The sequence below is a fragment of the Nannospalax galili genome, unplaced genomic scaffold (assembly GCF_000622305.1).
Source record: "Nannospalax galili isolate Female #2095 unplaced genomic scaffold, S.galili_v1.0 scaffold2324, whole genome shotgun sequence".
Classification (NCBI taxonomy): domain Eukaryota; kingdom Metazoa; phylum Chordata; class Mammalia; order Rodentia; family Spalacidae; genus Nannospalax; species Nannospalax galili.
Genome location: NW_008351545.1, coordinates 351,245 through 362,414, shown reverse-complemented (window position 1 = coordinate 362,414; position 11,170 = coordinate 351,245). Strand labels below are relative to the sequence as shown.

Genomic DNA, 11,170 nt, shown 5'->3' with positions numbered 1-11,170 from the left:
ATACATATATACACCCATAATACTCTTTTGAAGATAATGTATAACAATAATCTTAAGACTTTAAAATTAAGTTAAAGTTAAATGTCTCTCAGTTAAATTAGGATTTCTTCAGTGTTTTGAAAAAGCAAAACTATACAAGTCTGGGGATACAGCTCAGTGATGGAACACTTGACCAAGTTGTGTGAAATCCTGAATTCAGTTCCCAGGAGAAATCATAAAACAAAAAAGCCACCCTACTTATTGTTTTGCAACTTGCCTTTTAAAATTTAACAGTGGCCAGGCATGGTAGTGCACACCTTTAATCCCAGCACTTGGGAGGCAGAGGCAGGCAGATCTTTGTGAGTTCAAGGGCAGCCTGGTCTACATAGTGAGTTCTAGGACAGCTGGGGCTACATGGAGACCCTGTCTCAAAAAGACCAAAAAAAAAAACAACAGTGGAGAAATATTTGTAAGTTACTATATGGAGATCTATATGTTACTAATGATCTCATACTACTTTAATGTTTTGCTTAATCACACATTTAAATATTCCATTTTTGGTGGATTTAGGGTGGTTTTTAAATGATCAGTGATTAAAATGATCAAAAGTCGCTCCCCATTGTGTATTTCACTCTAGTACAGCTTTTTTTCCTAGTATAATTATTCCAAGGATGAACTATTGGACTTAAGGAAGGACAGGGACTTTGAATTTTTTTAGTACTAAGATTTGAACCCAGGCCTTCATGCATGCAAGGCCAGTGTCTGCTACTAAGCCACAATTCTGGTCTCAAAGTTTAAGAATTTTATTAGGTGCTATATAATTCTTCACTAACCTTGTTGGGACTATTTAAATTTTCATGGGCAATATTTCAGAAATCTACAGTGAGATCAGAGAAAGGCGGGTGATGCAGTAATGTTTACAGGGGTAGTGACATAGATGAGTGGTATAGGACTTTCCTGGTATGCCTGAGGTCCTGGGTTCAAACCTTAGCTCCCTTCCACTCAAAGAAAATACACTAGTGTTTTAAATGTCCTTTTGTGAGCATTAGCTTCAAACATATCCATTTGCCATTTGTGTTTTCTCTTATGAATTTGTGTGGGGTGTTTGGAAGGGTCTTTTTTCTGTACTAGATTTTCTATTCTTATTAGATATAATTTCAGGTAATCAACTAATAGTTTGCATCTGTTGTATTAGCATAGTAATAAAAATAGCCATACAGATGGCTCAGCAGCTAAGAGTACTGATTACTCTTGCAGAGGACCCGGGTTTGATTGTCAGTACCCACATGGTGTCTAACAACCCTCCGAAACCCTAGTTCCAGGGGATCTGACCCCTTCTTCTGACCTCCAAGGGGCATTGCACAACACAGGTGCACTTACACACATACAAAGCGATACACACATACAAAGCAATACACTCATACACATAAAATAAAAATAATAAATAAAATAGCCACACTAAAGTCAAATGCACTGTATACTATGCGACACATAATTTTCTAAGCACTTTTGCCAGTAATAACACATTTACTATTGATCACAATTTGTTTTTGAGATAGGGTCTCACATGTTTCCTTAGGCTAACCTCACACTCATGGCAATGCCTCTGCCTCAGCCTCCCAAGTGCTGGGACTATGAATGTGAGCCACTATGTCAGGCCTGATTTTGTTCTCGAGAAAACTTTGGTTATTAACCCAAAAGGTTTAACTGGCTGAAAATATCTTTTCACCTTGACTTTAGTGCTTAGGTTTTGAATTAAATCTAGAACGCTTCATTAATTTGGCAACAGTTATTTTTCACTTCCTCCAGCACTGATGTAACCAATAACCAAGAACAGTATGTTCTCTTCCCTGCAGCTGGAGAGAAAGTGGTCTCGGTGGAATCAGTGGAACTCTTCCTCCATTAACAGCAGACATTCCCGATGTGGGACATCTTCTGTCAGACCAGTCTTGCCTTAGACACAACATTGCCTTTTCACACTGCCTTCACCAAAGCCAGAGCAGCTTGCAATTCAATACTTCTATTCAAAACAAGTTCATACTGATTTACCATAGAGTGATTAATGCCAAGTCCTGGGCAAGGGGTGGGAGGACAAAGGAAAAGAAATTGCACAGCTATGTTTCTGGAAACTCAGAAATCAAGAATTTGGAGACCATCTGTGGTGAAGGCAGCGACTTCCCGCCTTGAATACAAAATGTAGCTGTGAAGGAACAAAGCACATGAAGGTTCCCTGCTGTCATAACCAGGGACACCTGGGGCCTGGTGGAGCCAACTTGGCAAGACCACTGGCTTGCCTATCCAGTTCTGTGTGCCAAGCACTGGCACAACCCATCAAGTATGTCCCAAATAGGTGCATCACTTTTTGTGATGATTGTGAAATGTTCTTTATGACATCTGACTCAGACAGTTTTAAAGATTAAGCTAGACAAAGGGTTATTAAAATATTCATTAGTAAAAAAGGTCCCTGGGAACCCTGCAGAGAGGAAGAAATTGAAGAGAACAAGTTCTCATGGGATGAGGTGGCCGAGTGGTTAAGGCGATGGACTGCTAATCCATTGTGCTCTGCACGCGTGGGTTCGAATCCCATCCTCGTCGGTTACTGAATATTTTTGCCCGAGAAGGAATCTTAGATAATGAGGAAACTTTGGATAAGTTAAGTCCTTGCTCTGCACCCAGTTGAAGAATTCCATTTAATTTTTCCATCATCTGCTGTGAACTCAATTTGTTCACAGGTCATTTATTTGATTCATGGCTCATTCCCCCACCAAAATTTTATTTCCTATGAAGAAAATGAACTGGCTCAGCAAACTTCCCTAAGTTACTCCATTTTGTTCACAGCCATTTTAGCAGCAACTTTGCTCCACACCAAAAGGAAAAGGGGGGCAACCTTGGGTCTTGGGAAATTGTCGTAGCCATGAACCATGGAATGTGCTAATTCCAGACATTCTACATCTGGCTAACTGCTTGTTTTCGCTTCTGTAACTCGCTTGCTATTTTGGGTCACCTTGACACAGGGCATAAGACCACCTTGTTATCCTGTTATTGTGTGACCACCTGCAAGTTGTTTACTTTGGCTGTCTTATTATATTTATTATGGCTAGAATAGTTGGCTAGTTTTAAGGTCACAAAGTTGGATGCCAAGTTATATGACTAAATCACTTGTCTGTATAATGATTGGTTGCTAATTACTAAAATTAGCAATTCTGTTATGTTGTACAACCCTGATTGGTGAATGCATATTTTACTTATGCTATGCTTACTGTAATCGTATTAAAACTCTGATCAATCTATGATCAAGGCTGCTTCTACTCCCGAGATAGACAGCCCAGCCGGTTGAAAAATAAAATTTACCTTGCTACTTTTCTTAAAGTGGTGCTGGTGATTTTTTGCAAACTCTGACCTGTAACAGAGAAGAATTCAATGTATTGAAGACCACAGGAAAACATTGCCTAACTGACCTACAGGAACTGGAAAATCATCTACGGATTTAAATTCACAAAAATATGTATCCCAACTGGACAGGATGACTCACACCTGTAATCCAAGGGAGCCTGAGACAGGACGATTTCCACAAGTGCAAAACTAGCCTGGGGTTACATAGTGACTTCCAGGTCAGCCTCAGAAATATAGGGAGACCATTTTTAAAAAAAGAACTGAGCCAGGCGTGGTGGTGCACACCTTTAATCCCAGCACTCAGGAGGCAGAGTGCTATGAGTTCAAGGCCAGCCTGGTCTACATACTGAGTTCCAGGACAGCTGGGGCTACAGGGAGACCCTGTCTCAAAAAGACCAAAAAAAAAAAACCAAAATGTGTGTGTGTGTGTGTGTGTGTGTGTGAAAATTTTATGGGTTATTTAAGGCATTTTCAGGCTAATCTTATTCCTGCTACAATTTTTGATTTTTTAAACTATAATTTTGTACTTATTTTTGCATAGATCGGTAGGTCCCTGGCTTAAGAGACCTTCCTCAGCCCTGAGTACCTGGGACTAGCCTGACTCTGCTAACTTTTGAAGCAAACATTGTTGTATACAAACAGACCCTGTTCTTAACAAAGACAAGTGTACTTCTCTTAGAAATATCACACACAGAAAAGTGCATTCTATAAGGCATTCCTTGTGGACACTAAAGATTTCTGCCCAAGATAATCACAGACAAGTGTTAGTATAGCACGTGTATAGGACTGTCTTCCAACAGACAGATGCCATCTTCCCAAGCTGGGTTGCAACTGCTTGATTAGGATCAGCATAGCTGAGCTTGTTAGCTGTCACACCCTACAAGAAGTAAGGGGTATCAAGAGTTCAGCCATACCTCCCAACCAACCTGTTGGCCCTCGGTGCACATGGTCTGGGGGAGGGGCTAAGGGCATATAGGCTGGGGAAGCCTAGGGGAGGGACTCTTGCTGTCTTCTGTGGCTGTGAGAAAGCCACCATTCATGCTTGGATGAAGACTCTATGGTGAGGCCTTTGGGAAAGAGCAACCACACTCCTATAAGTAAACCCTCACCCATTGCTCTGTAAGTAAGCCCAACAAACTTACTGGTTCCCCAGACTGCAGTTTGGTGAAATCATACCTCAGTTCATCATTGGGACCAAGAGAGGAGGGGGAGTATGTTGTTTACACCCCTCCAGAAGGAATTTTAGCTACACCTGGCATAGTCACTGTCCTAGTTTGTTTCTTCATTGCTGTGACAAAACACTGACCACTACCAACTTGGGGAGGAAAGGGTTTATTTATCTTACATCTCCTGGGTCAGAGTTCACCAGGGAGCCCAAGGTAGGAACTCGGGGCAGGAACCTGGAGGCAGAAGCTGGAGCACAGGCCAATGGGGAACATTGCTTACTGGCTTGCTCTGCTGACCCCTGCTCAGCCTGCTTTCTTATGCAAGACAGGCCCACCTGTCCAGGGGTGGTGCCACCCACAGTGGGCTGGGCCTTCCCACATCACTCAACAATCAAGAAAGCCCCACAGACATGACCACAGGCCAGTCCAATGAAGGAATTCCCCAACTGAGGCTCCCTCAACCCAGGTGTGTCAAGTTGACACTAAAGCTATCCAGCACAGTCACCAAGGATTCACTAAAACCAAGGATGAGTTTGGGAAGAATGAAGGTGTTGACCCTGATATAAGGAATGAGACCAACATCCAAAGCAAAACTGGGTGAGGGGATAGTGTTGTTACAAGTGGATGTTCAAAATGGAAGATCACCATGTATTTAGTAAACAGTCTCTTTGAATCTAAGGGAAGTTGAGAATCAATTTCCATCACACAGTTTGTTAGGAAAGTTTGTAATAAGGGCTTTGCAAATGAACATGACGTATTGTGGGACATATTGAGGCCTTTGAGCACACTTTCTTCATGATGGTGCTCTTAATGAGTACATACTTTTTTTCAGGTATGTGGATGAAACTGGAGTAAAGCATAGGTTTATTTAATGCCCTCAAAAGAGTGAGTTGAGGAAAACAGCTAAAGAAACTTACAGAACCACAGTTTTGGAGTTAAAACACATCATGGAACCTCCATTGATACATAGGACACTTTCTTACTTTTGTAATTACCATGCTAGGAATAGTAGTGACAAGCTGGTAACTCTTCTGCTGTGAACAAATTCAACAAAGACCAAAGATAGAAAAAGAGGATTAGATACTGCAAATCCTCAGTGGGCAAGTTCCTGAAGTGTCAATTATGCTGCTAGGAAGGAGGGAAAGCTCTTTTTAGGAGTTAAAAGAAATGTTTCTGTGTCTTACTGAGATACTTGTGTGGGACTCATATCTAATGGTCAGGCAGACGTCTCATTATTTTGTTGAGGAATAAATGTTAAAATGTGAGTTGTCTCTTCTTGGAACTGGCTATCTGTGCAAAGCACTGGGATCACTAAGGGTCAAACTTCTGAAAGCCTGGCGTGCTCCTTAAAGAGTGGAATTCTCTCTAGTGCCCTAAGAAAAATTGCAGCCAGAGCTTGTTAAGATTAACTCTTTCTGGTCCTACTCAGAGGCAGCAGGGACCTTGCTCTGAGCCCAGCCTGTTTTGAGGCAAAAGCAGCCTTGTTCTGAGATTAGAATAGCTCAGCACCAGCCATCCGTCTCAGAACAGTGTCCACAGTAATAAGCAACGAGATTCTGTTTAAACCAAACAGTTTAACCTATTCAGTGCCTCTACTGTGGTTGGCATAACGAAATTGTGACCAACAGTGATTATAAACTGAGTACAATAACACTCAGTTTAGCTTGGTTTAGTATGATTACTGAGGACCCTGACAACTTTTATAACCAAAATTCAAAAGAAGGAAAGGAACATAGGTGGGGGTGGGGCAGGGAGAGAGAGAGAGAGAGAGAGAGAGAGAGAGAGAGAGAGAGAGAGAGAGGAAAAGGAGAGGGGAAGTCTCTAAGAACAGTGTGCATGTGCTATGTAGACTATCAATGCAGCCACTAAATGCAACTCCTATGACAGATAAAGATGTCAGAGACACCATACATGAACTGAAAATGTTAAAATAAGTGGGGGAGTAAAAGCTAAGTGTTAAATTGCTCAATGTCATGGGTTTGGGGGCAGACATCAGAACTATGCAAACAAAACTCCAAGCTAAGGTGGCCATGGACACCTCAGGAAATGGGGACCAAGGAGGAACAGGTGAGGTTTTATCTTTTACTTTATTGATTTTGGCATTGTATGGATTTTTTTAAAAACCATAAACAATGTATTATTTTTTAAATGTTCTTAAGCCAGGCCTGGTGGTACCCAACTTTGGTACCCAGCTCTCAAAAAACAGAGGCAGGCAGATCTCTGTGAGTTTGAGCCCAGCCTGCTCTACAAAGCTAGTTCCAGGTCAGCTGAGGTTACAGGGAGATCCTGTCTCAAAAAAAAAAAGAATGAAAATTGACATTTTCAATAGTTAATAGTGTATCAGTGTTTGAGGTTCAAAGCCTGTATATGGTCCATAGATGCATGAAATTCAGATTATGTGTGATGAGAGTGTTCCAGGAAGGGTAAAGGCCTTATGGAATGTACCTTGAAAGGTTGTGGATTTGAAAGTAAGTACTTCCTGAAGAAGAAGCTTTGTGCTTGTTCCATAAATGAATGAAGGAATAAATGAAATAATTTATTGGAAAGAGCTTTTCTTGAGGCTCTCTATTTTTTAGAGTTTTAAGAGAAACCTCCAGGGAAGCTGCCCTGATCTTTACCTTTATCCTTCTGTCCTCATGAAGCAATATCAAAATCCACCCTCAGGCTTAGTCCACATGGGCAGAGACTGAGCCAAAGGCTACACATGTCTCTCATGGCCTATACAAAGTGCATTGCCACAATTGTCTTTCTGTGGTTGAGGACAGAGGGTTGGTGCTAAGCAAAGACTATCCTAAGGAAGTAGAAACACATGAGAAAATGCTTCATGATCAGACCTGAGAGGCATCACATCAGGATCTTCAACATGCAGAAGTTTGTAAACATAAGGGTGAGACAGAGACACAGTGGGGAAAATCTTCATGAGATGGACAACACAGATGTGATGAGTGTGGAGTTTTGCTCAGAGCTGACATTTGATATCAAAGAATTCACACAGGAGAAATACAGTGATTGTGGAAGAACTTTCAGTCAGAGTTCTGGGCTTTTTATTCATGGAGGGTGTTGGGGTTTGGGGTTCAGGAATGATTGGAGACCACCCAGTACAATTATAAATTTAGAAAATGTTATTATAAAACATTCCAATTGACAAATGACCAGTTGGGCACAGACTCCAGAAGTCAGGGAATGGAGGCTGGCCCTGAACAATAGCATGCCGGGGCTTTTATTGGGGAACTCCACAGAAGCCCGGGCCACCAAGCCTCCTTTAAAATGATTGGATGGCCCCTTATCCTGAGTACGGGGGAAATTCTTATTGGTAGGGGCTATCTCCAGGGCATTGGAATGTGCTGGCTGTAATCTTTAGAGCCAGAGGATCCTGTTTTTTCCTTATAAGGTCTTAACACATTTGAGCTTGCCTAACATGCCTGGGCTTGCCTAACCCATAGCCCTTGCATAAGTTCTAGTCAGCTCACAAAATGGGGAAGCTTAATCAAAATGGAATCAATGCAGTTTATGCAGTTTGAGATCTGACTCTTCATTCCCCCCTTGAGTTGTAACATGGGTTAAATCTTTAAACCATAGCAAACAAGCAAGCAAGCAAGCAACTGTACAGAAGCTAGATGTTTTGCAGTTAGCAAGCAGTTGTCTGGGCCTTCCCGGGTCACTGGGTTGTACTGAGTACAGAGGACCATAAGTTGGATGGTTTGTAGCCAGGTCTGTATAAACTTGAGGGGGGGAATGTATTAGAATAGGGAATTAAGAATTAAGAATTGTATTGAATGTGATAGAATTAAGAAACTAAGAAACAAAAAAGAACTCTAGCAAAAGTATGTAAACAAATCCAAAGTGTGTACATTAAAGAGCATCACTTAGTAGCCCTAGAATGTAACCTAGCAACCTGAGTGTAACTGTGTGATTAGCCAAACGACGTAAGCAACTGATAAACATATGTTCACCAAGTCATGCATAAGGACTATAAAAACCCAGAGGAAGATCAGTTTGGGGGTGCACATATGAGCTGAACTCCCATCAGCTGTGTGGCCCCATCTTCTGACTGATCCCGTCTCTGGACCGTGAGAAAAAAGAGGAACTTCACGTTGCAAACATCCGGACCTGACTTGACCCTCGACCACAAGACAACCAAGCTGAGCCGAGACTACCGTCACCACATCTGACTGAGACGACGTCACTCGGGCATTGGCCCTAGGACTGGTACTCTTATCTGTCATTGTGTTATGTGTAAAATTTGTTTATGATTCCCCAAATAAATGCATTGAAAGACATTGGCTCTAAAAATATTTATCCTCCCTCGCATAACGAGGTGATGCTCAACTAAGCCTTAATAACTCCACTCACCACAGGAGGGTATTTATGAGACATGGCCCACATGTAAGGGCAATCAAGAATATCATCAGGGGCCCCACCAGTGCTGTAATAAGTGCAGTTAACCATGGGGACCATGTGAATAAGGATTCATACCAGTTTTATTGTTGGAGTCTAGCATCCTCCCATTCCTTTAGGTGTCTGCAGACCTCAGCTAGAGACTGTCTGATCACACCCCAGTGGTTAACCTAAAACAGCATTGTTCTCCCAGGGTGGAACATAGACCGCCTCTATCCAGAAAGAGTAGGTCTAAGCCTCTCCGGTTCTGTAGAGCTACCTCAGCCATGGAGGAAAGGAACTCTTCAAGATGTTTAACTGACTTTTCTAAAGCCTGGAGGTCTTAATCTATAGCTATTTGAAGAGCCTGGTAGTTCTGGTCCTGTATAATTAAGGCTGATGTTCCCACTCATGTGGTGGCGATGACTCCAAGTCCTAATAGAGTGGAGAACACTATCGCTATTGTTCCCACAGCCCTCTGGTGCCTCAATGGAGAGGTGGAGTGGACTTCTATCTCTATATTAGACCTATAATAGAGGTGGGGGACCAGCTGTACCAGGACACAAAAATATCCTGTACAGTTAAGTATGGTGGAATGGAGACAGGTGGTGAGCCCAGAGGAACAGGCCCACCACGTGGAATTATGTGGGGACACATAGGGGACAGAGTTACTCATGGGGAGTTGGGTGGCAGAGATACAGAGATGCTGATACAAAGGGGGAATCAACCCCCCTTGGGGTACAATGCAGAGCCCTGGTCCAGTGACCATGGCAAGGATGAGGGTTTGTCTCCCATTTGGAGGGCCCATCCTGCAGGCAGAGGTGTTGGTGGTCAGAGAATAACTTCCCAGGACTGCTACACCATCATAGTATGGGGGCCCAGGATCCATACAGAGCCAACAACTTTTAGTTAAGTTGGTATTGGTATCATTGAGGAATAGGAAGGGCTGCGTCTACAAGGGCCAATGGACCTGGTGCTGTCAGTAACAGAGATAGAGTATGAGATAGGTGATTAATTGGATTGGGAGCGGTGGGGGTGGGGGCCTGGATGGCAACGGTCTGGTGTCCTGATGATACAGGCTTGGAGCCGGGGTTAGTCACCTGAGCTGGGGGCCCATAGTGGCTACCTGTACCTGAGTAACCAAGAGGTGTAGTGTAAACAGGATTCCAGGAGAACTCGGGCCAGTATAGAGTTTCATTCCCCAGATATGTCCCTGATACCATAGAGGCAGGGCATTGAGATGCTTGCCTCCCAAAGTAAACTTCAAGATAACTGGGTTGCATTTGTTGGAACATGGTCCCTGGAATGTGGCCCCAACTGGCGACCATCCCTGGGAATGGCTCCCAGATGCCCTAGTAACGGTAATAAAGTCATCCTCAACAGGGGCTTTCTAGTCAGTGTCACCCATTGAGACGCATGACCAAGATTGACAGAAGTGATCTGGTCCTCCACATCCAGGTTATCGCCTTGAGGTTGAATCCCCAGAACAAACATACCATCGTCTCCTTTGGAGTTCATTTTGTGTAGCTGGCCAGTTGCATCCATAGGGGGAGCTACCAGGGCGGTATATCTCAGGTTCAGACCAATCAGGGGAGGACACAGCCCCCCCAGGCTCCATCTAGGACATCACAGAGCTCAAATGTTAAGTCAGGGTACCAGATATGGGGGGAGGGGGCGCAATTGAGAGGTGATCTTTGCCCTAGCCCCAGTAACAGTGTTGGTGAGGACCCAAGTCAGGTTTTGAATGTTGTGGTGAGATCGGGAGTGAGCTAGAAGACATGTGGGAAAGGAAAGGGAGAGGGAGAGAAAGAAAAGGAGACTCAGGAACCAGCTATGATCCTCAGCTTGAGAGGGTTGTCTGGTGTGTGAATCACTATCTTTTGTCTGGGTTGTCGGGGCATCCATCTGGCACTGGTTTTAGATGACTATGATGAATCCAGGTCAAGATACTGTCTACCTTTACTGCTGTTGGTGTAGTCAGGATCACGGTATGGGGGCCCTTCCACTGGGGGCCAAGTGTTTCCTCGTGATGTCATTTAACCCAGACAAGGTCCCCGGGCTTAAACTCATGGGGCTGGACCTGGGGTTGCTCGTATATATGTGTCTCAACAAGGGGAAGATATTATCCTGGGCTGTCTGCAGTGCCTGGATGGACTTAAGAAATTGAAATTCAGACATATCATTTATGACATCAGAGGGTAGCTTGGGGAGTAATGGGGGAAGTCTTCCACACATGATTTCATAAGGGGTTAAAC

General features: G+C 43.3%; 1 non-coding gene across 1 annotated transcript; it reads left to right on the top strand.

Moving 5' to 3' along the window:
- Nucleotides 1-2,492: 2,492 nt before the first annotated feature.
- Nucleotides 2,493-2,574, top strand: Trnas-gcu. The gene has a single exon. It is a non-coding gene; the product is annotated as a tRNA-Ser (tRNA).
- Nucleotides 2,575-11,170: the final 8,596 nt, after the last annotated feature.